Below are 27,137 nucleotides of genomic sequence, written 5' to 3'. Positions count from 1 at the left end.
ATTCTTCTGAAGCAAAGTTTCAAAGTGAAGATAGCAGTCAAAAGCAGAGCTGGAGCTTACCAAGACTATTGCCTAAAATGTCAGCTTGTCCCACTTGCAAACCAGTTGACACCATTACCAATATCCCCTTTTTGTTCAGACCTTTGCTAATCAGCTCACTTTGACAGCTGCCTCAGTTCTTTCCTGTTAAAAGACGTGACACTGGCTTTAGAGGAGAAAGTTGCAGGGAATCACATTCTGCACTGGCATCCCAATGGTTTAATTGAAGATGAACACTTTGTTCAACTCTTGTCCTTTTCCCTGGGGTGGCCAGCATTGCTTCAAATGCCTGCTGACTTAAATGGTGACAGCTGCAGGACACAGACTCATGTATCACAAGCTGTGTGCAATAGGAGATAGCCGAAGGGCAGAACTTCAAAGACACTGGTTGCAACCACCCGGACAGCACAGGGCTGTTGCCACTGCCAGTTGGTAGCTCCAAGCTCAAATGTGGGGCTGTGGCCTCACAAGCAATTGGACATTAGCCATATCTTGGAGGTGCTGTATATCTATCCCAAAGAGAGGCCGGAAGACAGAGGTGAGTACAGTGCTGATTGCTTTAACATTTCTACTGGCCTTGTTTGGTTCCTCCAAAAACTGACATCAGTACATCAACAAAATTTGTCTCCCCTTAGGAGAAAAGGACTGTAATTAAGTTGAGGAAGAATTAGGCTGATTTTAGCATACTTTTTCCAGCACACCAGCTTCAAAAGATATTTAAATATTTTTGTAGAATAAGAATAAACTGCATTTTACGTTTTTCTTGGCACCTGTAATGTAGCTCATAATACTAACACCTTCATAGGAAAATTATCCACATCCTGATCAACATCAAAAACTTCAGGTACTATTGGCTTAGAAAGATATATTGACCTCTAACACTAATCTGGAAATATAATTTATTTCCAGACTCAGGGAGAGTGTAGACTCTACAGAGCAATGTAGGTTACTGCTAAAAGTATACATTGGGCTGCTTTACCACACTTAGAAATTTCCTTCACAGGTCTTGCCAGATTGCTTTCTACATTTCTGTTGCTGCAAAAGAGACTCAGACCTGCACATCTACATGCATTTTATGTTTCTACGGATTGACACTGAGCCTCACTCTTGCTCTGTGACCTCTTGTACTACTTCCACTTGGCAAAAAGGACCTTGGGTAAAGACACAGGGTTGCTCTACAGCTAGAAATAGTCTGTCAGGTTGGGCCCTCCCTCAAAGAAGCTATGTTGGAAGGTGCACATTCCCTAGTGCAGCGTCACACTCATTTCTTTCCATCCCAAAACTAAACCCATGGAGCAAAAGAGTTGAGCAGTCTCCCTTCTCACTGCTGGAGAACAAAGGGACAACAGCAGGATGAAGAACAAACACCACAAACACATTCAACCACAGTCACAACACCACCTGTGTTCTTATTTCTTTCCCAACCTTTGCTTCTAGGATCACTTTCCTGTGACCTAAATATGGATGCTCTAGATACATATTGCAGTTTCTGGTGCATTTCAACCACTTCTTTTCCCTGCTACATACTGGGCATCTCAGTTTACTTCTGATGTTTAAACTCAGTAGAATACGTGTCAGCAAATGTAGCTGTCATAGCTTATAGTAGATTTGTTAAAAGAAAATGAAATCCTTTTACTATTTCTGCCCAATTAGGAAAACTCTTCTTTATTTAGGTAGCAAAGAACTATGCCTGCAAATAAAGGCACCAGAAGTCCTCATTCCAAAATCAATGTATGTGATTAGGGTGAAAGCCACATTTGTAATGGAGCTTGAAGAACACAGATACACTGTGCAGTATAAGGCACAGTGGACTAAGTTCATCTCTTGCAGAGTGAAATATTGCCTCCAGTTACCTCCATACAACACCATTAATTTAGAAATAGACTTGGCCTACTAGCCTCTTGTTAGCTGTTGTGTAAAAAAACTGATTAAGTGTTGAGAGCAGTACAAGCATAGAGCCACAGAAAGGCATCTCCACAGCAATATGAAGGAGACAAATCCATGCAAAGATTTCTTAAGGCAAGGCATAATAACTGGGAAGAAAACATCCCTACATCTTTTTTTGTCATTCCAGAAAAAAGAAATTACCACCTGTCAGCTGTCTGCCAAATTCCAGGAGGCTGGAAGGAAGCTGGTGATCACACCACCACAACATTTGAAGAAAGATCTGACTGAAAACCTTGCTATGATGAAGAAAATTCATCTTTATTCCATCCGTGTTGGTCACCGTGACACTAACAGGTTCTGGTGTCAGTACAAGCAGCAGAAACTGGAAAGCATACCAGAATTTTTAAAAAGTACCTACAGACTTCCAGAACATCAACAATACAAGAAGGAATAATTAAAGAATGAGTAGTATATTTGCAAATCTTTCTCTGTCCTTTAAATACTCCTTTCATACAGCTGATGAGGTAGGTGCAGAATGCTTCTAGTTGCTTAAATGCAGTATTATGACACTTTCAAAAAGTGAATGTTAGAAACCTAAATTTCAGAAGGCAATTCATGAGAAAAAAAATGTATCTTTCAGCTATGATTTTTTTTTAAGGCAATTTATGGCTAGGAACAATTGGAGTTGGTCATACTGAGAGCTCTTACAAGTCTGAACCATTCTGTGGCCTCTCCTCAGGCAGCCATATCAGCAAGGAGGCACATTACAATTTTTATTTATTCTAACTTGCTTTGTTGTTTTCTGCAGCACAGAGATCATTAAGAAAGAAGTTTTTCAGATACAGAAAAATATAACCCAAATTTTTAACGATCTCTCTACTTCAGTTCCCCACTGCATATACAACTAATTATTTTTCAGTTGCACATTTCCTCAGCCCTTCCTTAATCTGACCAGTCATGGAGACTTAAGAGCTACTAATAAAAGGTGACCACTCCTCTAAACATTCTGGCACCTGAGGAGTGGACATACTACGCAGTCAGCTTGTGAGGCATTCTTTTGCTCTTGGCTTCTGAAAGTTTTAAAGACATTAGAATGGAGGTGGCATCTCCCCTGCAATCAGACTTTCCTGTTTGGGTATGGGTTCCAAACCAAGGCAGGATTAATGAGCAGAAAAAAATAACCCTGCAATTTCTGATGTGCACCTGGCTACGTCTCCTTCGGCATTCATTCCATACACACAAATGAAGGAGACAGAATGTAAGACAGAGGAGGCTCTTTCAGAGCTGAGGGGAATTTTCCAAGTGTTTAGCGGAATAAAAGTAGAGTCAGAAACATTATAACTCTGTCAATAATGTATTATACTTGAAAGAATCTGGGTATATCTATCACTTAGCAAGTTACAGTCTCCCTTTTGAGGGAGTTTCTGTATAAAAAACACTCACCTGAAATGATGGACCAGTGCTTTCAAACTAGTCAGCACCTGCTCTCAAACTTGATATACTCTCTAAGTGTTTTAAGTGAAGCCAAAGGATCAAGACTTAATTAGCAGTGAATACTTTTTATACTGATCAGTTTGCTCCAGATCTCCTCAGGGACATAGATTTGTCTCTATCTGGAATCTCCACCCTACCTTCAGCTGCTTGTTAGAAGGTTTGTGTTTTGTCACTTGGCAGACACTTACCTGCTGCATGTGCTCCAATAGAAGAGTGCTTTTGGCAGCAGAGGCTACACAGCTCTTGAGAGAAAGGAAGGCAAGTTGTAGCAGCTTCATCTCTTATGAAGGGCTCCAGCTCTGCCAAACCAAACAAGACAAGGTGATACGCTTTTCTTGCTTCTCCTCCATAGACAGACTCATTAGTGATTGGTTGGTCCCATGAGGATTTTTTCTTCTTTCTTTTCCTGAAGGGATAACAGTCATTCAGGTGTAACTCTTCAATTAAAAGGCTTTCCTTCTCTGGCAGTGAAAATCACACCTCTGCTTATGAAAAAAGCTTTGCTTCCAGCAGAATCACTAAGGTGAAGGTGAAGCTGAAGCCATTAGGAGTGGGATTTTCACAGGTGTCTGATGGTATCAGGTGCCTAAATTAGTCCCAGGCTTTAGTATTTCCACCAGTAAAAAGATACAAAACATGGTCATAAGGGAATGATATTGCAAAAATTAAGGCCACAGGAGTTCTACCTCTGCTGAATGGTTCCTGTTAATAACAGGAGGAACAAAATTTACTCCATCACAGTCTGGAACAGCTTAACAGCTTAGAACAAGCCTAATGGCTGGCTGGCTTGCTTGCTTGCTTGCTGTGGCAGTGACTTTTCTTTTTTGGTCACTTAAAGAACAAGTGAGCTAACCTTGTCATTCCCTTAATTTTTTGCAAGTCTCTAAACACATCAAATACCCATGACCCAGAGGGGAAAAAGAATGTATTTAAAATACACAATATGTGCCAAATCTAACTCATCAGTCTCTGCTGGGATTCCTGAGAGTCTTGGGAGGTGGGACCTGAAGCAGTTTATTTTGGCATCATTCTCAACTAGGGAATCTTTTGATAGCAGTAACTCTGGAATGGACCTGTGCTATGAGAAGAAAGCAGGGTAAGAGCAGAGGAAAGTCTTGTAGTGTAAAAGCAGGGAAAAATTGACTAAATTTGTCTTCCAGCGCTTTTCATTCAAGGAGAATAAGAAGGTGAGAAAAGAAGTAAAATGCAATTTAAAGTTCCATGGAAATGAGAAGTGAGAAAGTCCTTCTTATCATTTAGGTGATCATTTTGACAGACAGGATTGTACTTATTACAGTCTAGGTGCTATGTCCAGTCTCCAGACGAAGCTCTTCCAGTCTACTGGTACTACTTTTGATACTTGTCCTGTCTTTTGTAGCTCTGTCTCCGGATTCAGCTCCAGGAATAAGAAACATGGGAAATAAAAAAAGAAAAACCAAAAAAGTGTTCCTGTAGTTGAAGAGCTCATTTAGCTTTTGTCTTCTATGCTTCAGTTTACAATCTCAGTGTTTCTTAACATACTGTTTGATCTGGCAAACAGTCTCATTGAAGTTCAGTTTTCCTTTCTGAAGCATGGAATCAATTGAGTAATTGAGGTAAACATCATTTACTAACTTTTTCAAGTTGAAGTTGCAACCAGGGTGTCAAGAAAAGAACTGGGCAAAAGGCTCTTCTGCTGACTGTAGTTTCGTATCTTCACTCATCTATTTGAAATAACAGACCAATGTTTTTAGCTTAGTCTAGGAAAAAAATAAAAAATAATAATAAAAAAGAAAATAAATTCATTACTAGCTTTACAAGTCTTCCAGAGTCACTCAGGCACTTGGCTGGACTGTAGCAGAGCTGTGTCCAGACTCTTTCTTTGCCTGACCAGCATAGAAGCCAGGATGTATCTACCTATCTGCCAGGCTATCAGATTGGGTCTGGTGTCAGGTTGTCTCAGCCTGTCCTGCTGAATCTGCTCTATTTCTTACATAGAATAAATCACTCATTAGGACTCAGAGAGTGAGCAAAACAGTTTCATCACTAAATAGCTAGACAAATGGTGGGGGGAAGCAGGAAAGGATTGCAGTCCCTGCTCCAGGAAAAGCTTACACTCTTAAATTAAGCAGTCAGTGTCACACAGTCAGAAGCACAGATCTCATTTCTCCTAGGTGAGTGCACTAAGCCACAAAATTATTCCCTTCATGGCCTCCAAAATATTCCAAGTATTATCCCCATAAGGCAGAACAAGAGAAACTAAGATTTTCTTCTCTCCCCTCCATCTAAATTAAGGCCCCAGTATCCGAGTGATATTGGTTCAAATGTTCTCAAGCTGAGGAAGTAGTTTAACTCCTACAAACAAAATAAGTGTCCCAGTCTCTGGGTACTTGGACGAAAGCATTTGAATCTACTTTGTCTTTTTCTTTCCTTGAAAGAGTCATGAAACAAAACTTAAGTTGGACACTCTTTCATGCTTAATGAGAAAAACCTGTTATCCCAGGGAAAATAATTTTTACTTTGCTCAAGTTAAACTTTATTTAAGCTTTCAGTTAAATTCAGCTTAATCTCTTCTCAATTTTTTCCCATTTTGTTACCAATCCAATCTGTAATAATAGTGATTGATTCTCACAGGCATAGCCCAAATCTTTGTTAATTGATGAGGTGGTTTAGTAAAACCTTTCACAACAACCTGCTTGAAAAGCCAATGCGTTCCAGTGTTGGAATATCCAAAGCTCTCTTTTCTTAAGGATTTATGTTTGAACAGAGAAATTGAAAAAAAAAAAAAAGAAAAAGCAATTCTTGTTTGAACCTTGTCTTGTTCAGTCTCAGCTTGTAAGGAATTTCATTTAATTAAACTGGTTACAAATATATAAAAATATGTGTACATATATATATGTGTATGTGTGAGAATGTTTGCATTTGCCCTTAAAAGAAAGTGACCAGCTAGGAAATTACCTGTTGTCCCTGTTTCCCGTTACGGGAAGCAGGTTCTCACTACTGTGAAGATCTCAGATGGATTGCTTGCAAGTGGTTCACCAGGGCACTGAATTGAACATCTGTCCCACCAGCCAGCTGGACTTGTACACTGTGTCCAAGATTTCACCCATCACATTGAAAAAAAAGAAATATTCTTAATTTTTTCAAGAGTAACCCTTGACATTTTGGCTCTTGTTTTTTGAATCTTTATCATGCCTGGTCACACCTATTCCTGCTGTTCAGAGGCCCTACATAGGATCTGTCTCAATGATTCTCTGCTGCTGACCAATCTGGCTAGACACTGAAGTCCTCAGCTATTTTTTCTAAATTCACCCACCTGAATAGTATCTTAAAAAAAAAAAAAAAAAGTATTCTTTATTCACAAAGGGACAAAGGCTATTGCAAAGATATTAATAATATCCATCTAATTTCATTAGAAGTTCTTGGGCACTGAAAGGTACAAGAAACACTCTTCATTATTAATACAGACAGGAATAAAACTGGTAGAGTCACTACCAAGGCAAACAGATGAAAATTTTCCTTGTAATTCCCCATTATAGTCCCTCAGTTCTTCTAGCAGGAGAGAAAACGAGGAGAGCCTTGAAGTATGTGTTCTTTCCCAAAAACAAAGGAGGATTTTCTGAAAGATGACTGGTATTTTTCTTACTTTCCTTAGTTAAAACTAAAAGGAGTTGCTTGGCATACAAATAAATAAAACAATTGGCCATAGCTTACAGCCATTGAAAAGAACGAAACAGAGCTTGTTGAAAATTGAACTTTTCATTCAAAATTCCTTTGTATTTTAAATGATGAAGAGAAAAATGAAAGTGTCCTCTTCTTTCAGGAAAGTTGGAGCTACGAGCAGGAGCTGATACCCCCAGAGACATGCTGGTGGGATTCTGAGAAGACAGACTGGCAGAAGAGACAGCGAGACTGACTTACCATGTAACCCATAAACTCAGTGAGTCCATGAAAAAGTTTGATTTCACCCAACCAACTTTTCCCCACAGCAGAGTGCTGAGTTTGAACATTTGGGTCTAATTTTTGAACCACTCTTGCTTCCCAAGTAACTATTTCTGCATTCTTTGGTACCTCCATTTTGCATGGTCCCTACAGGACATAAAGTAAATGGGGCTGGTAAATGCAGCTCTATATCTCATCAATATCTTTTAATAGCACAGAACAGTTCAGGTGTGGTTTCAGGGGATATGAAGTAGATATTTTGGTGGCAGATAACATTAAAAATATTACGACACATATCTAGTCAATGCAATACATCTTTCCTGGAATCCTAACACAAAGGGTACGTGTCTGTGTGTACATGTGCACGCAGATTCAGGTTGTTTGTGTGTAAACAGAATGGTGGCTGCCGCCATAAAAAGTGCATATTCTTTTAAAGCTTTTAGCATCTTTCATCACACCTATCACGTAACTCTCCCTCATAGTATCCTGCTGACCTCAGAATCACAGAATCACAGAATCACCAAGGTTAGAAAAGACCTAAAAGATCATCCAGTCCAACCATTCACCTATTACCAATAGTTCCCACTAAGCCATGTCCCTCCACACAACCTCTGCATACCCGTGACAGTTAACCTGCTTCTTTATCACCGCATGTGGTGATCGTTCATCCCTTTAGGACTGCTCTGTCAGGCACAGGTGAAGTTTGCATGCTATGGACTAAGCCTCAGTAAACTTAAAGGCACTGGTGAGCCAGTGGTGTTACCAGAGAGACCCTTGAAACCTGCAGGTCAGGTCTGCTGAGCCAGTCTTTTTCAGCCACAGCTCACTGTGGCTTATGGTTATTCACCATCTAGGCCTATTCAGCAGCAGAACTAAAACACAGAGGCAGTAAATCCCATTGCAATCTCCTCCATATATGACACACTTTATTGTAACAGAATAAGGGGTTCAGCTCTGTTGGACCAAATCAAGTTGCCCTGTGTTAAGTATCCCATTTTAGATTCAAATCCCTGCTAAACCCTCTGCTTATGCTTGTGGTTAACATTATTTTTATATCTGTCTTCAGAAATGAAAGACAGAAGCAGCTCACACATAGCAGCAACAGCATCAGCAGCTTTTAAAGGCTGACTCCATAGATTAAAGGGTGATACACTGAGCACCACCACCCCAGTGTCTACTGATTAGGTCGGGAGAAAGGCTGAGTGACAAACATGTTTCCAATCTGCCTAGCCCATGCAGCGAAATGGAGCAATCTGGCCTGAAAAGGGATTTAGACTTTTGTTGTGCGCAAGGGGGGGAAAAAGCTGATTAAAATCCATCAACAATGCTTTCCCTCTTGGTGATCTCAGAGATAAGGAACAGAGTCTGGATACAGTTCGTATCCTACCTCTCACCAGGCCCCACACTTCCACTCAAAAGACAAAAGCTGGCAGATGAGGGCAAATGATGCTGTCTTGCTATTGAGCAGCCTGTTCACTTAAAAACATGTTGTACAATGCGTCGAGCCTGCCTGGGGCATTTGATCTGGCGATTTTTAAAGTGAGAGTGAATCCTCAGCCCATTACATGGCACTGAGTGTATGTAGCACTGCATGTGTAAAAAGGATCTCTATAGACAGATAGAAAGGTCTTGCTCCAACTTATTTACAGTCTACACCACAAAGACATTTCACCAGAGAATAACAGCAGCCCACAGCTGTCGTGTGGGGTAGGCAAAGGTAGAAGTGGGGCAGACAAAGAAGAGATGTGGCAAAAAAAAAAAAACAAAAAAAACAAAAAAAACACAAAGGAGAAGGAAGTAAGATTTCTAAGAGTGGGTTATTAGATCCCCTTACAAAGAAAGCAGATCACATGGTTTCCTTTATTCTGGTTATTTAATATATGCCATCCTGTGCATTTCAGTGTGACTGCCATAAGGAGAGAGCCATTACATTATCTCTTGTCGGAAAGACTGAGAATGAGGTGATAACCCATTTTTCTGAAACCTCGCAGCCCCTTGGAAAAAAAGATTTTGCCTTGTTTCATCAGAAAGAGCAGAAAAGATTAAAAATACAATACTAGTTGCCCATAAGCAAGTCTGTTCTTTGCTTATTTTTAATCGCATTCATTTTTTCAAATGAAAGCAAATGAAGAACCGGATGCACGTGTGGAAAATCAACCCATACAGAAGACAGATGCTTGTTTTCTTGTGGCAGAAATGCAGATGATGCCCTATGACAGTTGTGAAGAACACCAACAAAATGGTTGCTGGAAAATAGCAGCAATCACCTCTGTTACTCTACAGATGCCCCTTGCGATAGGCATTAGTACAGAGCTTTCTCCTTCACAATTATTAAACAGAGTTCTGCAAGCCCTTATTGCTGCCATATTTGGAGAGCAGTATTCAGATGCAGATTGCCTTAAATCCCATCAACCCATTCAAGCGTTTGTATGCAAGTGTGCCTGTTTCTGCGTGTGTGTGTGTTTAGATGCATTTATCTATATATACAACACTCACTCTGTGCACACCTTCTCTCCATCCTCTCGCTCAGAAAGAAAGAGCTACATTGTCGAAGACGAGAAATGTGTATTTTCCAGGCTACTTTGTCAGATGCTTGTGTGTGTGTCTTATAAATATTTCATACCAAATATTTAACATTATTCCTTCCCCAATCGGATCAGCTTTGAAATGCTCCTCAAAGTGAATTCTCCCCTAACAATGGCTTGACGCAAAAGCCTTTTTTCTCTCTTAAGAAGAGGAGGCTGCACATGGTCTGCTACCATAGCAGCATGAATAGTTCTTATTTAATGGAAAATAAAAGATACTTTACATTAATTCAGTGGGGGATGGAAAGCTGGGCACATGCGTACCTTGTGCTTCAAACATGGAGTAGCATCATACCTTGACCTCCCCTCCTCTGGTCCCATGATTATTACCCAGCTTGCATTAGAACCGTAATGGGAAGTGACAAGTTTATGTAAATGATCCACACAAGGATTTTGCTCTTGTAAAACAGAGCAGTTACTCTGGGCTTTCTAATTATTTCATGCCTTGTGGTTCTGTGACGGGGCAGAGATGACTATTACTTGAAAAGTATATTGTGATTGACAAGCCACTGTCCCCCTGGAACTCATTAAGGCCTGTGCTTTGCAAGAGGGGGTAGAAAACTCTACCAGGCACACCACATGCACTCAGGCGCACGCACACATGCTTGCCCTAGTGCCAGTTGTTCTTTCAGATTGTTTGTTGGGATTTTTACACTAGTAGAGAAAAGCAAAATCTGCACATGTCTCAAAAAAGTTCCACGTCCTGGCTACAAATTGACCAATTATCATCTGCTTTTCCATTTTTAACTTAAAATCTAAGATGAACAGCAATGTATCTGTCAAACATACAAAGGTCTTTGGATTTTATTTACTGTATGGAAAAATATTTTTTATATCATAATGTTTGACAGAATGGGGAGCAGAGAAGGGCTTGGATAAGAAAAGAGGGCTACAATAAAAGCCGCCACTAGTACATTTCTGCTGCAATGTGATTTGTGCAAGTGCCTTCCAGTACATGTGGAGGGCCATCCTTCTGCCTCTGCGTGACATGTTTGCCTTTCTTTCTTAATTGATTTTTCTGGCCTTCAAACTTGCAAACAAAATGACAATTTGTTTGGCGAAAGTAGAGCTCCTGTCTTTTGAAACATATACCACATTCCAACCATGGAGAGAGGAAAAATCCTATTCAGCAGCTGCATTAATGCTTTCCATTGTAGAAGTGGTTTTGAATTCTGCTGCTGCTTTTGGATGTAACACAGTTTAGCATAAAATCAATTCATTGTTAACTCCATAGCGGTTGGATCTTATGGGCCTGCAGCATTTCTTTCAGTTACTTTTTATTTGTGATTGAGACACTCTGGAAAAAAAACTTCAGAAAAGCACTTGGCCCACTTGAATTCTTCCATTAGAGAGCACTGGCTGTCTGCGTACGTCTAGCTTTCTCAGTGTTGGCTCAAATAGAATTAAATAAATAAACTAAACAAAAACAATACACTAAAACCTCACCTCTTTTTGGCTTTACTGTTTCAATTTGACCAGGCATTGAGTACTCAATTCCTGATGTTTCCAGCAACCCATTCGGCTATGTCTGCAAAGGCAATTTATGTTTTCACTGTTCTGTTTCATAAAAGTCCTACATTGAAGTAACAGCAGCCCATCATCTGTGTATAATACCTTTGTTAGACCTAATCTGTCAGATTTCCCTCCAAAACACATGGGACGTTGATATTCAATTGCGAGGAAAAAAAAAAAAAAAGAAGAAAAAAAAAAAGAAAAACCTGACTCATAATCTGTACATCACTGATAACCAATCAGTATAGGGATAGAAATACAGAAAAAGAGAAGAATAAAAGAATAAAAACAGAAAGAAAAAAAAATGGATGACATAGAAAAGTTTCTGAAGTGAAAATGAATGCATCAGGATCTAGGGCGGATTTTCAAACACAATGAGCACTGGTTTAATTTGTCTCCTTTGAGGTGGCTCCTACATTATGAGTCTCATAAGGGCAGACATAGATTAGTGCAAGGATAGTCAAGCTTTGCCTTCTGAGATACGTGTAGACTGCAAGCTCAAGTGCACTCTCAGGCTGACGATGAGTCATATGGCCAGGAACAAAGCTAAGCAATCATGTAACTACAGTGCCAATCCAAATCTGCAGCTGTAGAAGGAAGTGAATGAGCAGGGAGGGCAGAGGCCACTATTGCTAACTTTCTCTGGTGTGTGGTTTTACAATCTTCATCCCTGCTGTTGTGGTGAGAGGCCACAGTCATTCCCTGGTTGAACTGCACCCTCTGCTTCTCCCTTCCTGTCTCTCCAAGATATGATTCTGATGGCTTTCAGCCACTTAAGATATTTGGCAACGAGCTCATTGGAGAGGAAGTTGCTTACCCTTGTCCAATGTGCTCACCTGGTGTGTATCTCAGTTGAGCCGGACTTTTTGCAAGTGTCAGGAAGAACCTCATATTACATAAATTATCTGATTTTGAGGCCAACAGCAAGAATATAAGAGTTTTACATACAAGCTTATCAAGTGCAAACCAAAAGACTCTTTTTCTGTAAAGCAAAACTGTCAACTAGCAATTTACCACCAGCACTGTACTTTTCTATTAAGCAAGTTTTATCTTATCTCTGTTCAACCCATTTAAGTTAACACTCCAGCAATAGCTCATGCTCTCCTTGAGCGTCCTTCAGAGACAGCAGTGGAGAGTTACTGTTGTTTTTCTTTCATTGCAACATTTCTACAGCAGCTGAGAATCTATTGCTCATGCTACAGCAAAGCTTTCTACTATGATTCCCATTCACAATTGGATTACAGAACAGCTTTTAAATACCTATTCTGAGAACCAAACTGAAAACAGTGGCACTATGAGAAGGCAGAGGACTCCATGAAACTGAATCTTCTTGGAGTTTGGACCCTTACGTCTTCAGGGGTTAAACAGACACTTTTTCAGTGCCTGCTGTGTCAGTGACTGTCAAAAAGTTAATGATTAGAAAAGAGCTTAGCTACAACTAGTAGAAACAAATCTCAACCAAATTCACCTTGTGACTTAAAAAGAACGGGCCAGTTACACTGGAAGGATGCTTAGCATTGAAAAGGACTGGCCAAAATCTATCACACATTCAATTATAGTCATATTCAGAGTGCCTTCATTTTAACAGTCCTGTTGCTGTAATGAAGTGTCATTATCATTTTGAGGAATGCACACTGTGGTCATGTATTTAAAGACCAAGCTCTCACAACTCATTGTCACGAACACATAGCATCAACAATAGACATTAAGTCTGTAAAAAGCACAACAAAGAAGAAACTAACAGTGTATTTAAAAAAACAAAAACAAAATCTGAAATGTTTGGTTGCAAGGAAGTTGAGCCATTTCTTCTATGCTGGCAATAACCAGGCCTATTACTTTACACAGTAGATCTGTTGTCAATGAAAGTCATGGTGTAAGTGCCTACAGTCTATATTTCACTGAGTCTGTAAGATTATCTCTGGAAAAAGTTAAGATGTCTTAGTTCATATAAGAATATTAGCTCAAATATTTATGTAAACTGTGCTTTTAAAATCATCTCAGCTAAAATTCAAGCTAACATACTTCTGTTATCTATGTTTATCTAGTCACAGTGGAAGTGTCTGACCTTTACATTGTTTTATGTGGGCAAAACAAACTGCAGTTAATGATATTTTTTAAGTTAAGTGTTTCTTATTTTGGAAGGGAGTGAGTCATACTGTGGAAGTTACAGAAGTTAGTTATAATATTTCTCGTATCTGAGATATACGTCATATCTCAGAATGGTCAAGCCCAAAATACTGCTTTTCACTGGGAAAAAAAAAAAAATATATATATATATATATATAAAGTTTACGTGTATGTGCAAGTATAAGTCCATATTATTTCATCATTTATATGTATAAAACTATATAATTATAAAGAATACAGGTGTCTTTAGCCTTGGCTACTTCAAAGTTATGTAAGTTTGGATGATGCTTCACAGACTGCAGAGCTCATAGATTTTACTTTTTTTTTTTTCTTTTACTTCTTTTTCTTCATTTTTATTTTTTTAATTTAAGCAAACTGAAAGACTTCTCATGCAGAGAAAACGTAATACTCTCAAACATCTAAAACCAGGATCAAAATCTCCCTAAAGCACTTCCACTTGCATTTTTATTCATGTGCTCTTCCTGGTTACTGACTTCCAGAAAGAGGAGTCTCACCACAAGCAAAATAACTGCAGTGAGCAAAGCAAAACTTGATTTCAGGGCAGGAGGGCTCCTCACTCCAAATATCACAGAGATCCTGGCATAGCTGCAAGTCTGAGGTGGTCATCAGAGTCTGTTTCTTGGAGAGAAAAGTTGAACCGCTGAGAGCATAACCCAGCCACATAGCAACACCAAGGGACACAGCCACAAGAAGAGTTTTCTACTTGTGCAATCCATTTAATTTGGTTACATTCTAACACCAGAAGCCATAGCTAAATACATTGATAATCTAAATCCTATCTCCGTGAGGCAAGACAGATTCTGTCATTTTACTGAAGTTTAGACTTGTGTGATGCAAAACACAACCACATCCTGAAAGTCTCAGTAAAGAACAGTTACTAAACACCAGTCCTAAGCACTGAGGAACACAACAGAGTCCGTACTGTTTTGTAGAGGAAGAAAAATCATGCAAAGTTTCTAATGTAGCTGTAGTTAAATCATTTGGATCTGAAACCTATGACTGCTCTTTTTGACTACATTTCTGGTCCTTACCTTGCCCTCATCCCGCTGTGAAATGTGTAATGATTGCACAGCAGATGACTTTTTCTTTCTTTCTTTCTTTTTAAGAACGTGACATGGTCATTATTTATGCGGCCTGGTATTAGTCTGTTTTTCTTTTCATCTTTATCAGACATCTATCTCTCTCTCAGAGGTCTTGTTTACATAAAACAGTGCACTTGGATGCATGGTGCTTAATGAGTTTCTGTATAACCAGAACAGAGTGAGCAAAGTACACTACTCTTTCTAATTATGAATCATTTGACTGCATTAAGAGAAAGAAAAGTTCAGCAAATTGTGCCAGAAAGCTTCTATTTATTTTTGTTTTTAATTTATTGCTATAAAGAACAGCCATAAATCACGAGTTAGGACAGTGTTGCTTTGGCTCCAAGCAGAAGCAGTAGGAAGAGAAAAAAAAATACCAGCTGTGCTCATATTTCATGCTCCAGGATCAGTGAGTGGTTCCTTCCTACAACTAAACGCTCAGCCAAGAATGGTGTAATTAAGTCAGTTAAGTTCTGGCTTGGTTGGGTCAGTCTGAACTGGAGCTCCTAAGAGCTCCATTTTCCCTCAGATGCCAACAAGCTTTCAGTGCATGCAGTCCTTCTATATATCAGCAGCAGCACTCAGAGAATCCTTTACATTTCAATGGCTGTGGGCATATTATTGGAAACTCTAAAACCTGATGGTTTGGTATAGTTGAAACAAGTTCACTTCATCATCTGCACCAGTGTCGGGAAATGTAGCATCATAAGTTGGTCGTCCTTAGCACAACATTCTCAAAAGCCCATGTTGGAAAACATGACTTAGCCCCTTTCTCTAAATTTTACCTATTTATTTGTTTATAGCTGAGTTCTGCCCATAAGCAAGGCAAACAATTCAAGTTGTTGTTGCTGCCTGTTCCTGAGGTGAATGCTGAGTCCAACCACAAGCTGCCTTGTGCAGACTCCTACTTAGTCCCAGTACAGAAGCACACCCAAGGCCCAAAGGGCAGAACCAAGACCCCACAGCAAACGGCTCAGGCCTACTCAGACCTACTCAGGGCTGCCTCACCAGCAAACAAAGCACTACCTTTCAAGTGAGAGTCATAGGGGAAAGAAAAAATTGGCACCTCCTGTCAGGAAGTCCTAGATCAAGTGAGATTTAACAGCAAATAAGAATAGAAATACCATTCAGCAAACAAACAACCAAACAACCAAACAAAACAAAAAAAAAAAAAAAAAAAAAAAAACTTGCCTGAACCAGAAAATGAGAAAATTATTATCAGAGAATTATGCTGATACTTAAAAATGACTTCTAGGTAACATATTCCTCCAGTGAAATTCTCTGTTAAAACTGCAACCTGTAATCAATCTCACAGCTAGATAAACTACGCTGGCTTCCCATTTCAGTTGTGGAACATTAAATATTCATCCTGAAGTCAGATTGTTGGTAATACAACAAACCACACCAAGTGTAATCACCCTGGAGTAAAAGACATCAGAAAAAACATGGGATATACTAGAGAAAGAGTTAATCCAGTCATTTGTCAGAAAAAGAAAATGCTGAGTATTTTAGGAGATCTCTTTGGCTCTGTTTATAGGTATAGTTCGGCCAGGACACTGGTGATCCCAGGCTGGGGAGATATCTTTTAGTGTAATTACTTTGGGTTTTGTTTACATGCATCATCTTCTTTTGGATTAAGAAAGGTCACTTTTTTATTTAACTACATCCAACTTTTTTCTCTGGATAAAGAGTGATACTGTGCAAGCATGCAGGATTAAAAGACATAATACACACTCGATAAAACAGAAACAGAGAGATAAAAAAAATTCCAGATAGTCATAAAACAACATTAAAACAACATTAAAACAGAACTCTATGTGTGCTTATAAGACTGATCTTGCCTCGTAACTAACAGTGTCAGCACAGTGTAGATAATTCTTGGCATTCTTACTGAGTAAAGAACATAATACCAGCAATTTCCACAAGAAATGCCACTTAGATGGCTTGGAGTTCTTAAGTACATTAGTTCAAAAGTGTGGGAAAACAAAAGCCTGTAACTGCTACAGAAAATCTGAGTTGCTGTTAGGAATAAGGTAAAGAGAAGCAAAAGTCTCAGGAAAAGAAAATTAAGTCTTTCAAAAGTCAAAGATTTTCAGAAACCTGGAGCTGAAAAGGAAACATAAATAATAGAAAACCATCAAAAGAATCACTTCTAACCTACAAAATGACTTGTTAATGTTTTTGGATATCGGAGAAATTCTTTACAGAGAGTGTGGGAAGGTGCTGGAACAGGCTGCCCAGAGAGGTTGTAGGTGCTCCATCCCTGGACCAGGTTGGATGGGGCCCTGGGCAACCTGATCTAGTACCGGATCTAGATGCTGGTAGCCCTGCCTGTGGCAGGGTGGTCGGAACTTGATGATCCTTGGGGTACCTTCCAATCCAAGTCATTCTATGATTCTACGATTAATGGAGCAAGCTGATACAGGTTTCTTTTCTTTTTTAGATTATGATTTAATTAAAAAATGTGTTGGGTGTTTCATTTGTGCGTCTTGGATATAGATTCTCCTGAACAGTATACTGTTCTACTTCAGTGAAGCTGCATAATAGTACTTCCCAAACAGCCCATAAATCTGTCTAGTGGATTCCTCCTCCATTTCCTTCCTTGCTGTTATCTTTCTCAGCATCTTGTCTTGTAGAGCTCAATTTAGATTGCGATGTCTTTGGGCTGCAGGCCATGTAAATCACCTATGGCTCCACACAAATATTAAGTAACAGCAGAGCCTCACTTTGGAGCCATAAAATGCTTTCCAGACTCAAAGTCCTAGAAGTCATCTCAGATTTTCAGGCATTCTTAGGTGGATGACTGAAGTAGAGCACTCTGCAGTCAACTAAATAAAGGAGAAGCAAAGATGAGGGAAAAGGGAAATCGTTCCAGAGTCCTCGTGTGTATTTTTGCTCCATTGCACAAGTCTTCAAGCTACAAATTTAGATATTCACATGATCAGGAAGCTATCAGTAACTCAGTTCACAACTTCTTTAAATGAAAACTTTAAATCCTGACTCTATTGAAGTCAAAGATAATTTTGAATTATTAGATAGATTTTGTGTCTCGGTGATGTGGTATTCTCACAAATGTTTACAATCAGGGTCTCCTCTACCATCAAAACTACTAATGCTTATGCATTGAACTTGGCATCCTTTTCACAGTTGCCTTCCTTTACATCATTAGGATCCATAGAAAGTTCACATTTATCTGATGAAATTATATGTCACGTTGCAAGAAGTAGAAGAAATGTTACTGGTTTCTTCAAAAGACTGTGGCAGAGAAAAGCAGCCCAAAGCATGGAATGTGTAATTCAAGTAATGATAAAAGTATTGAGATCTTAAGGAGGAAGGAAATTACTTAAGCCTCCACATACCATGTGATATTTCAGTGCCCAATCACATGAAATAAGGTACAGGTAGAAAAAAAGATTATTCCATCTTAAGCAAAACGTGTCTGGAAAAAAAAAAAAAGCTCTTGGTCAACCAGCCACTTCTTTTAACCAAAAGTCAAGAACAACTTGCTGAAGAAACTCCAGAGGGCATAAGAGCCATAAAAGAAATTACAGAAATTAGTTTTCAGGCAGAGTTGTGCTGCAGTGTGTGGTATAATATTTCCCTTTGATCAGCTTTATCCAAAAAAATTGTCCTGGCATGAAACAAATAAGGCATTTAGGAATGTGTCTCACTGTATACAGTTGTCATTGTATACAGTTGTGCCTGCAGTTGTGGCATGAACCAAAAAAATCAGAATCACAAAGTCGGAAAGGACCTACAAGATCATCTAGTCCAACCATTCTCCCATTACCATTGCTACCGTAACAAGCTACCAAACCATATCTCATAGTTCCTCATCCGGACACCTCTTGACACTGCCAGGGACAGCAACTCCACCACCTCCCCAGGCAGGCGAATCCAGCACCTGACCACCCTCTGAGAGAAAAAAATTTTCTTTATGTCTAATCTAAATCTCCAGCACAACCTGTGGCCATTTCCTCGGGTCCTGGTTGTTGCCTGAGAGAAGAAGCCAAACCCCTCCTCATCACAGCTTCCCTTCAGGTAGTTGTAGAGTACAATGAAGTCTCCCCTGAGCCTCCTCTTCTCCAGGCTAAATAACCTCAGCTCCCTCAGCCGCTCCTCATAAGACTTGTGCTACAAAGCCTACTGATCCTGCAAAGCTCAACAAAGCTGACCCAGCATCAGAATTTTGGTATCTATGAATTAAATTTAAGAATGAGGTTACGAGTCTTGCACTTAGTTTTCCTTTTCTTTTTCCCTCAGTCATAGTAAGGGAGTGAAAGGCACACACCCATAGCATGAGTCAGAGCAGATGTACTAGCAGCTAACAACCATTGTTTGAAACTGTCCTAGGGATGTGAATTGCAAAGTCCGGATTTGGCTCTGGATATTTCTTTTTGCCAAAATCAGAGCTGTTCAGATGTGGAGTTCAGTTAGGTTTGAAGCCTGCTAAGAGGTCAGTCCTGGTACACCACAAAGGCCTTGTGTCTTCCCAGGAGGGAATCCCACCCTTTAAATTGTAATCTACAGGAAACAAGGAGAAGAAAGGAGACATGCAAGGCCAAATCCCCCTCATTTTGCCTTGGGTGGTTGCACATGTGCAAACCTTTTCATCTTCACTGCATACTGTACCACTTCAGCACAGAAGCCCATTTTCCTATGACTTCTTAGTGGCAAGCAGAACACAAGCACCAAAAGCTGATGCAACAAAACAAAACTATACATCAGGCAATTTATGTCCTTCTACTAGGAAGCAAGTGACTAATAACGTGTCTTCGGTCTCAGCTTTTTGCCTTCAGTATTGTTTCACAGAGTTTGATCCCACACAAAACACGTTTCATTAAAATGCAGTTAGGTTTATCAGCACATGCTGCATAGATACAAATCAAATCATTGGTCTTTGTGTAAATAGGATGCCTGTGCCTATGCATTATAATGAATAACAAGTCTCAAGTACCAGAACACATACAAAAAAAGGTGTGTGTAAGTAGTGCTCAGATAAGTGAGCACCACAGCTACTTTAGCTTCACTGCTCCTGCAAGTAACTGCAATTTTGGTCTAGTCTGAAGAGCAGATATGGTTCCTGGATGTCTCTTTGTTGTAGGAATCTGGGAATTTCCTGCAAATCATGTAATATGCTTGAGGCATCAAGTTTTTAATATTTATTTGCAAAAGGAAAAAAAGGTGCATTATTTGGCATTTTTCCATGTGACTTAATTCAAGGGCTATGAACAAAATGGAAATGGAAAACACCTTTCAATTACTAAATGCCACTTACATGCACGCTGAATCTTGATAGCTTAAGACACAATAAGCATCAAAATGAAATTCTAGAGAAATTCATACCAGTTAACTGTAAGCATTATTAAGCTGAGCAAAGCAGAGCCCTTCAGTTCAGTGGGTGATGCACTGTAGTCAGCATGAGGAATACTGGGTTTCATCCCTGCACTGCAATCCTGGAACAAATAACATCATCTCATCTCTGCTTCGCCCATAACAAGGAGATGAAACTTAACCTGTCCTGTGGTCAGAGATGGGGCAGGATTTAATACATAATACTGCAGAGCATTAATACATAATACTGCAGAGTCAAGTCCTGTGTTTAAAGTTTCTTATTGCCTTTTCTGGAGTTACAGGAGTCTATAAAGTCCCTTGCTTAAAAGAGGTTTCAGCCTTTCTTCCTTATAAAGCGTGAGGCCTTGGGTTTTCAGGAAGGCGACAGAGAGGTGGCCACATTGTCAATAACCTGATCTGATTTAAGAGCCTGCCTTGCTTTGAACATGGATTGCAATACCACATACAGGAAAAGCAGTTTTGAGATCCTTAATGAAACACTGCAGAACCAGAACTTTCACTTATTTTTCTTTTGTCTGTTCGTATTTTCTTTGTGTTGAACTCTTGATATCCCGAAGTACTAGAGGAGCAGCAGCTGAGGCTTTTTTTTTTTCTTCTTTTCTTATCTTTCATCATAGTCTTTTAAACAGACTCCAAAGAAATGGCAGCAGTATCATCACTAGTGATTTCAAGAAATGTCTCTTGACAACCTTTTTAACAAACCCAAACATTGCTACTTCAAATCTTATGCTACAGGATATCCTCAAGAGTGTCTCCAGTTTGGTACAGAGCCACTTGTCCAAGTCAGGCCAAACACACAAGACCACATCCTTGAAATCTTTCATTCCAAGACCCATTTAAATTACCTTTCAATTTTATAAGAAGGGGAAATCCCTTCCTCTCTTTTAGAAGGGCTATCTTTCCTATCCAATCAGGAAAAATTACCTTGGTATTTGGTAGCAATTTTGATGCTAAAATTGGGACATTTCATGGAAGGATCTATGAATGCCAACAAGATCAATCTGATTTGTTGATGTCCACCTGCAGTGAAGGCACAGCATAGCTACTGGTGAAACCTGAGCAACCTAATCAAGCTGTAGGTACCTCTGCTCATTTTTAGGGGAGTAGATGACCTTTAAAGGTCCCTTCCAACTCAAATTATTCTAGGATTTCATTAAATATAAACCAAAGGGCAGGGAAATACTACACATTATGCATCTTCATGGCCCTGGGACCTGCTTGCCTGTAATGTCTTGCTGGTCGCTTCATGGCCCAGATTACTTACCTGATTTACACAAAGTAACATTAATTTCACCAGTCATTTCTATACAGAGTAAGTTTGAATTGCCGTCTTGTTGAGGAATCAGTCTTTCCTCATGAAGACCCAAAACTCTCTTTCCTCTTCCTGTCTTATTTCTCAATTTGGGATTTCCTGCAAGGGAAGGTGAAACTTGCTGGCTGCTCAAATCAGCTTGGTCTGGTGAAATTTTTGCAGAGCAGTTTTCAGGTCTGATTCAAGCCATGGTCAACAGCTATAGGTGCAAGGTTAGTGGGGCACTCAGGAGCAGACAGTAGGAAACTTCTCCAAGAGCCAAGATTTAACATGTGGTTATCTCCAGTATTCATTTAAGACTGATCTTTTAATGTAAATGTTGTCTGCAGATTTCCTTGGGATAGTATATTTGTAGGATTACAAGTTTACACGTGGAGATAGCTAGATTGACTTTTAGATAGCAGACGAGGGATGTCTTCAGATTTCCCACAAAGGACTGCTCTTCTCAGCTACCATTTACATCTAGTTCCAGGTCTTCATATAAGACAAGCTATAGTGTTCCGCCATACGAGCATTTCAAAGCCTAAATCGCTACACAGTTTTGTAGCAAAATGCTACAGTTTTTAAAATAAACTCTTAAATTGCTGTTGTCACTGTCTTGACTTTCATTGTGCTGAAATTCATACAGCCAACTGATGTTCAAATGTCTTTTGTGATTTCAATCTTCTCCCTTAGGCTTACCCACAAAACTCTACCACATACTTATTCAGCAAATTAACTAAATTATTTCCTTCCCGAAGAAAAGCTTAGATCTTCATGGGGAAGGCTGATGGGTTTTGGCAGAAAAGACTGGAATTATGGAGTTACTGACTAACTGTAAATCAGCTACAACCATGGATCAAGGAAGTATGGATTCAAAGAAGGCCACAGTGAGACAAACCCTGACTTTGTTCGTCATCACCTGAACTACTCCAAGTTTGTGCCAGCAAAACTTAGTTCCAACTCCTTCACATTCTCATGCCCTCAGTACACTGTTATACATATCCTGCACAAAAAGTTCCATTTTGCCAGTCAATCCACTTTGCTAGCTTCTTCCCTTTTATAGTCTGGACATACAATGTTCATAAGAAATACGTATACTTTTAAAAGATTTGTAACTTATAATTTATCTTTTAAAAGTGTCATGAAGTTCCTTGCATACAACAACCAGAGCAAGGCAAATACTCACTTTGCACATCCATTTTGAGGAGCCAAACTTAAGCAATAAGGAATCCCTGACTACAACCACAGTGGACAGCACGACTGAGAAAACCTTGGAAGTGACACGCACTGACAGCAAAACATAAACAAGTCAGTCATTCAGGACAGGAAAGCTTTGTGTCCTTTATTTCATAGGCATGATGCCACTATCAATCCCATTTACACAACTTCACAAGGATAACTCAGCCTTTTAAGAATAACATTGACCTACGCTGTCTTCAAATCAAAGTTATAGAGTCTCTCCAGGTAGGAAGCCCTTTCTCCTGTAACCCACCCATCTTTTTCCCCAGGCTGCCAACAGCCTGTGCTGTTGAGTGCCCTACAGGTTGTCCCGTGGACCAAGAGCACTACCCTTCTTTTATCTGAAGCAGGAAAGCTGTCTCAAAGCCATCCATCCACCGTACACGGGAAGATAGATGGTGGTGCTGGGCATCACAAAGCCCATGCAACCCCATGCAGAACACATCTCAGTGCTTCATTTTGGGTCTTTTGGCTGCAGGCTTGTGCTAGAATCATAATTTTCAGTGCCTACCCTACTCTAAACCTACACAGCTCCTGGGTGGCCCTTTTTGGCAGACACCGGAGGCTGTCTGCACCACATATCCCAATGGAGAGATCTTCTCACAGGGCAGGCTGTCTGCACCACAGCCTGGGCTGATGATGAAGGATCTTGGTTTCCTTTATTTGCAATGGAGGGATTTGAGAGGGAGCTGAATCCTGTCAAGCTCTTCCTGTCCTGCACATACCCTTGTCAAAGAGCTCTTTAGAGAATACAGAAAGAAGATTAATGCCAGTAGGTATCTGCCCGTCATTTGAAAATCTCAAGCAGTACTTGCTGGATTTTCTTCCTGAATCTCTAATGCCCAGTGTTGAGAGGACACCTTAACATTTGCTGGAAGTACACACAGCCCATAACAAATAATCTTGTAGAACATGAGCGCAGATCATAGCCTAAACTCCAGGCTGAAGTGAAGTTTCTTGGAGTAGGAAAAAGACACCCAGTTGAAAACGCTTCAACCAGTGTCATCCAATTCATTCCTTTCAATCACATTCTACAATTAACTCTGCAATGCATTTTAGAAACAATTACCCTAGAAAACAGAAATCGTTTCCCCCATTAGCATGGTTGGTAACAGCACTATCCAGGCAGTCCTCCTTATGTAGCACCAGCACTTAGACTTGCATATGCATAACAGACATTAAATGTCTTGGACCAGGCTAATAGCTTCATTGGTCAAGTCCTTATGAAGGGCCCAATCTTAATCCCAAAAGAAACTTCAACAGGAGTAACTTCTGATCTGCAGGAGATCTGTATATTACTTAAAAGAAATTAGCAGAGCAATAGCACAGCTCATAGCAGAGCAATAGCACAGCTCAGCTCTCAAAGAATGGCACTGCCTGCCAAAATCCCTGTGGTTCATTGATGTCATTTGAGGGAAGGACACCCATTTGCCATACCTTGAGTTTATTTTCTTTACTTTGGAAAGAGTAGGACTACTGGGACATGAATGTTGACCTCTGAAGAATGCCCATACAACTCAGAAAGACAAGATCCTTTGGCTCCAAAGACAACTCATCTAATGGCACTCAATCTCTCATCAACCACTTTCTTCCTTTCTCTTTGTTCCTATGTCACCCTCTACACCTTTGCTAGCTATCCTAAAGAAGCAGCCTCGCAAAGTCTGTTTGAGGGGTGAAATTTGACAGTCTTATCTCATGTGCCCTCTTCTGTCAAATTTCACACTACTGAGAAGGCCAGCTCAAATATCCAACTTCCCTTGACAAACTTTCATCCTTTACACAATAAACCTAATGCTAGGATTTGAATTTGCTTCTTTACTTTCCCCCAAACTGAGAAAAGCAAAAATATGGCTTTTTTTTATATGGCCTTTTTTTTTTTTTTTGCAAGATACTAACTAAAGAGCATAAAACAAAATGTTTTAAAATGGAGAAATCACCAGACACTAAGGTTTGATGATGTTCCTATGCAATTAACAGCGTCCATGTCTTTTGCAGGTTGTGCCTTATTTACTTGCATGTGTTTGACCACAGAAAAGCAGGATTTTTTATTATTATTATTTTTAAAGAAAATGAGCATTTCTGTAAAGTCTAGCACAAACCAGACTAGGCATCAGAAAGAAATACATTGACATATTTCTGAGATACTGTTTAAAGTAGACATTGTATGAAATAATCCAGTTGAATACGGGGAAAGAAAGAGTGTAAAAATAATGGGCTATTCCAACTGTTTCTGTAAAAACAAATAAAACTGCAGAGAAGACAGAAGCTGGCTGGGCTTGTGGCTATGAAGGCCAGCATTCCTCATCAGCCCCAGGCCGACAGGCTTTTACTCTTTAATGGCTTTGTGCCCTCTAATTAAGGTTTCCAAGTACAATCCGTTTGAACAAATGCTTACATTTATCTTGTTAATTCTCTTTACTTAATATCAGAGGCCTCTGCAGTTACCTCAACACAGGGAAAATGAACCAAACTCATGAACATACCAGGGGTTTTGACATTTAAATACCCAATTCACACACACAAGACAAAAGTGAACACCTGCAGATATAAAAAAAAAAAAAAATGGATGAGCAAACCCAACTGAACATTTAAACTCCAAATAGAACTCTGAAAGTACAGCTTGTGGAATTATAATGAAGGCATGATATGGTCTCACTAAACATCTCATATAAAGTTTTTTAAAAAACCATCTTGCTCCTCCCCTCCCATTTCAACTCCCTCCCCCCTTCTTTGTTTTTTCCTTTAAAAACAAAGAGTTAACTGGAAAAGAACTGATGCCTTTAACTTATGGCAGATCAGACTCGGTCATTTGCTGTCCATGCTGTTGTTCTTTGGAAAAGTCATTACATCTCATTTGGGCTATATTTTCTCAACTAAATGAGGGTAATAGCACTTCCCTATGTCATGAGAGAGCTGTAAAGCATGAGGCTCTTTAATAGTTGTGAACCAGGCAGAGCTGTGATGATTTAACTACCGAAGTGCGTGGACAGCTGGAGGCAAGAATCAAGCAGATTCAGAAAGCCAACCAGGAGAAGATCTTGTTCATCATAACTTGTCTATCTTGAAGTCAAGAATACTAAGAAAAGGAGCAGAGAAATCCATAGTTATGGGGTAACCAGTAACACTGATTTGCTAATTCTTTTTTTTTTTTGTGGGTTCCTGAGGTGCTTGGAGACATCATAAAAAGCCATTTCTGTTCCTATTTTGGAAAGAAAAACTTCAACAATAAAAGCAGAGCAGAAAGACAAAATGAGCTAATGAGGACAGAAAATGTGTCACGTTATTTCATGCAAGAGTTGAGATATAGAAGCTCAGCAAAAGATAACTTGGTCAGAGGGTTGTACCACAGCAGATGTGGTAAGCAGCAGTTCAAGCAAGGGCTGTCAGATGAAGCATGGAGCACAACGGACAACTGCTGTTCTGCCCATCACAGCTAACAAGCATTGCACAGTTCCACTAGGCAATGATGGCAAGGTGTGAGACTGCCAGCTTTCCACTGAGTCAGGAGAATGAAGGTCCCAGTTCTCCCCCAAGAGCAGGCATACCATTAGCACAGGCCTACTATAATGGGTCATACTACAATATTTTCTTCTAAATCATGGTGTCCTCTTACAATTTAACTTATAATGGATTTGTTCATTTTCCTCCCTTCTACCTAATATACCACATACCTGCCTAGAGCAACATTTTATGAACAGACATAAAACTTAGATAATGAAGGTACATTGTAAAAATACTGGCACAACTATTATGAACATGGGACAAACTGGCGCCACTGTAATTAAGCAGACGTTTAAATGGGCAGTTGCTTGTTCAGTAGGATGACCATTTGAGAACAAAACATCTAAGGCATTTCTCAACACCTCATGCAACCACCTTATTCAGCCAGCCAGCTTTCACCAACAAATATTAATGAACACAGCAATTGCTTTTTGCAGCAACAAAAGGGAAATACTGGAATTCTCACGTTCTACCCACTTGCTTCATGCCAGGAGTCATACACTCATCCTTACCAGAAGCAGCTCAATAAAACGGCTGTCCTCGGCACTCAAATAATTTCATTTAGTGAGTTCTTCACCCAGTGGTAATCTCTGGTATGGTTGTGGAAAACCAAACCTCCACCTATTTTCTGCTCTTTCACCAAGGGACCTTCTCAAAGCAGTATTATTCTATTTTCACCTATATTAGCTCAGACGCCTCCCCTTTGCCAATTTTAATACATGATAGAAAACACTAGTGATAGCAAACAACATGAGATCCAAAGATACAAAGTTCAGTGTGGGCTCCAGTACACATCTGCCAAGAAATCCAGCACTTACATGCACAGCAGGGATCAAACTGCTACACCTGTAGAGCTGCTGGGCAGCTAAGACATGAAGTACCCATGCAGCTTGCAATCCTGTGCTGCCTGCAAGCAGTACACTTGCTATTCTGATTCACTTGCTGTATGGATAGAAGTACTCAATACATCCCTTGCTCTCCTTTGGCCAGGTCTAGTGTCCAGCTCTTCCATCAAAGAGTCAGACTCTAACATGCTAATGACCAGCGAGCCTCCTTAAATTGTGTCTGCATATGTACAGC

The 27,137-nt window shown here is 39.8% G+C and overlaps 1 long non-coding RNA gene across 2 annotated transcripts in view; it reads right to left on the bottom strand.

Moving 5' to 3' along the window:
* Positions 1-26,745, bottom strand: part of LOC122157176 — a 36,049-nt gene extending 9,304 nt beyond the window's left edge. The window contains exons 1-2 of one of the 2 annotated variants that reach the window (XR_006167784.1): positions 26,570-26,745; positions 3,609-3,719 (exon numbers count right to left, since the gene is read on the bottom strand). This is a non-coding gene — a long non-coding RNA (uncharacterized LOC122157176). Of the gene's footprint in view, positions 1-3,608; positions 3,720-14,617; positions 14,715-26,569 lie in introns of those variants that run through there. The other variant, XR_006167783.1, reaches the window with a different exon arrangement.
* Positions 26,746-27,137: the final 392 nt, after the last annotated feature.

The sequence above is a fragment of the Centrocercus urophasianus genome, unplaced genomic scaffold (genome assembly GCF_019232065.1).
Source record: "Centrocercus urophasianus isolate 14NV4802_14NV808 unplaced genomic scaffold, USGS_Curo_1.0 seq_13, whole genome shotgun sequence".
NCBI classification, from domain to species: Eukaryota; Metazoa; Chordata; class Aves; order Galliformes; family Phasianidae; genus Centrocercus; species Centrocercus urophasianus.
The sequence above is the reverse complement of the archived record's forward strand: the minus strand, read 5'-3'. Positions and strand labels throughout refer to the sequence as shown.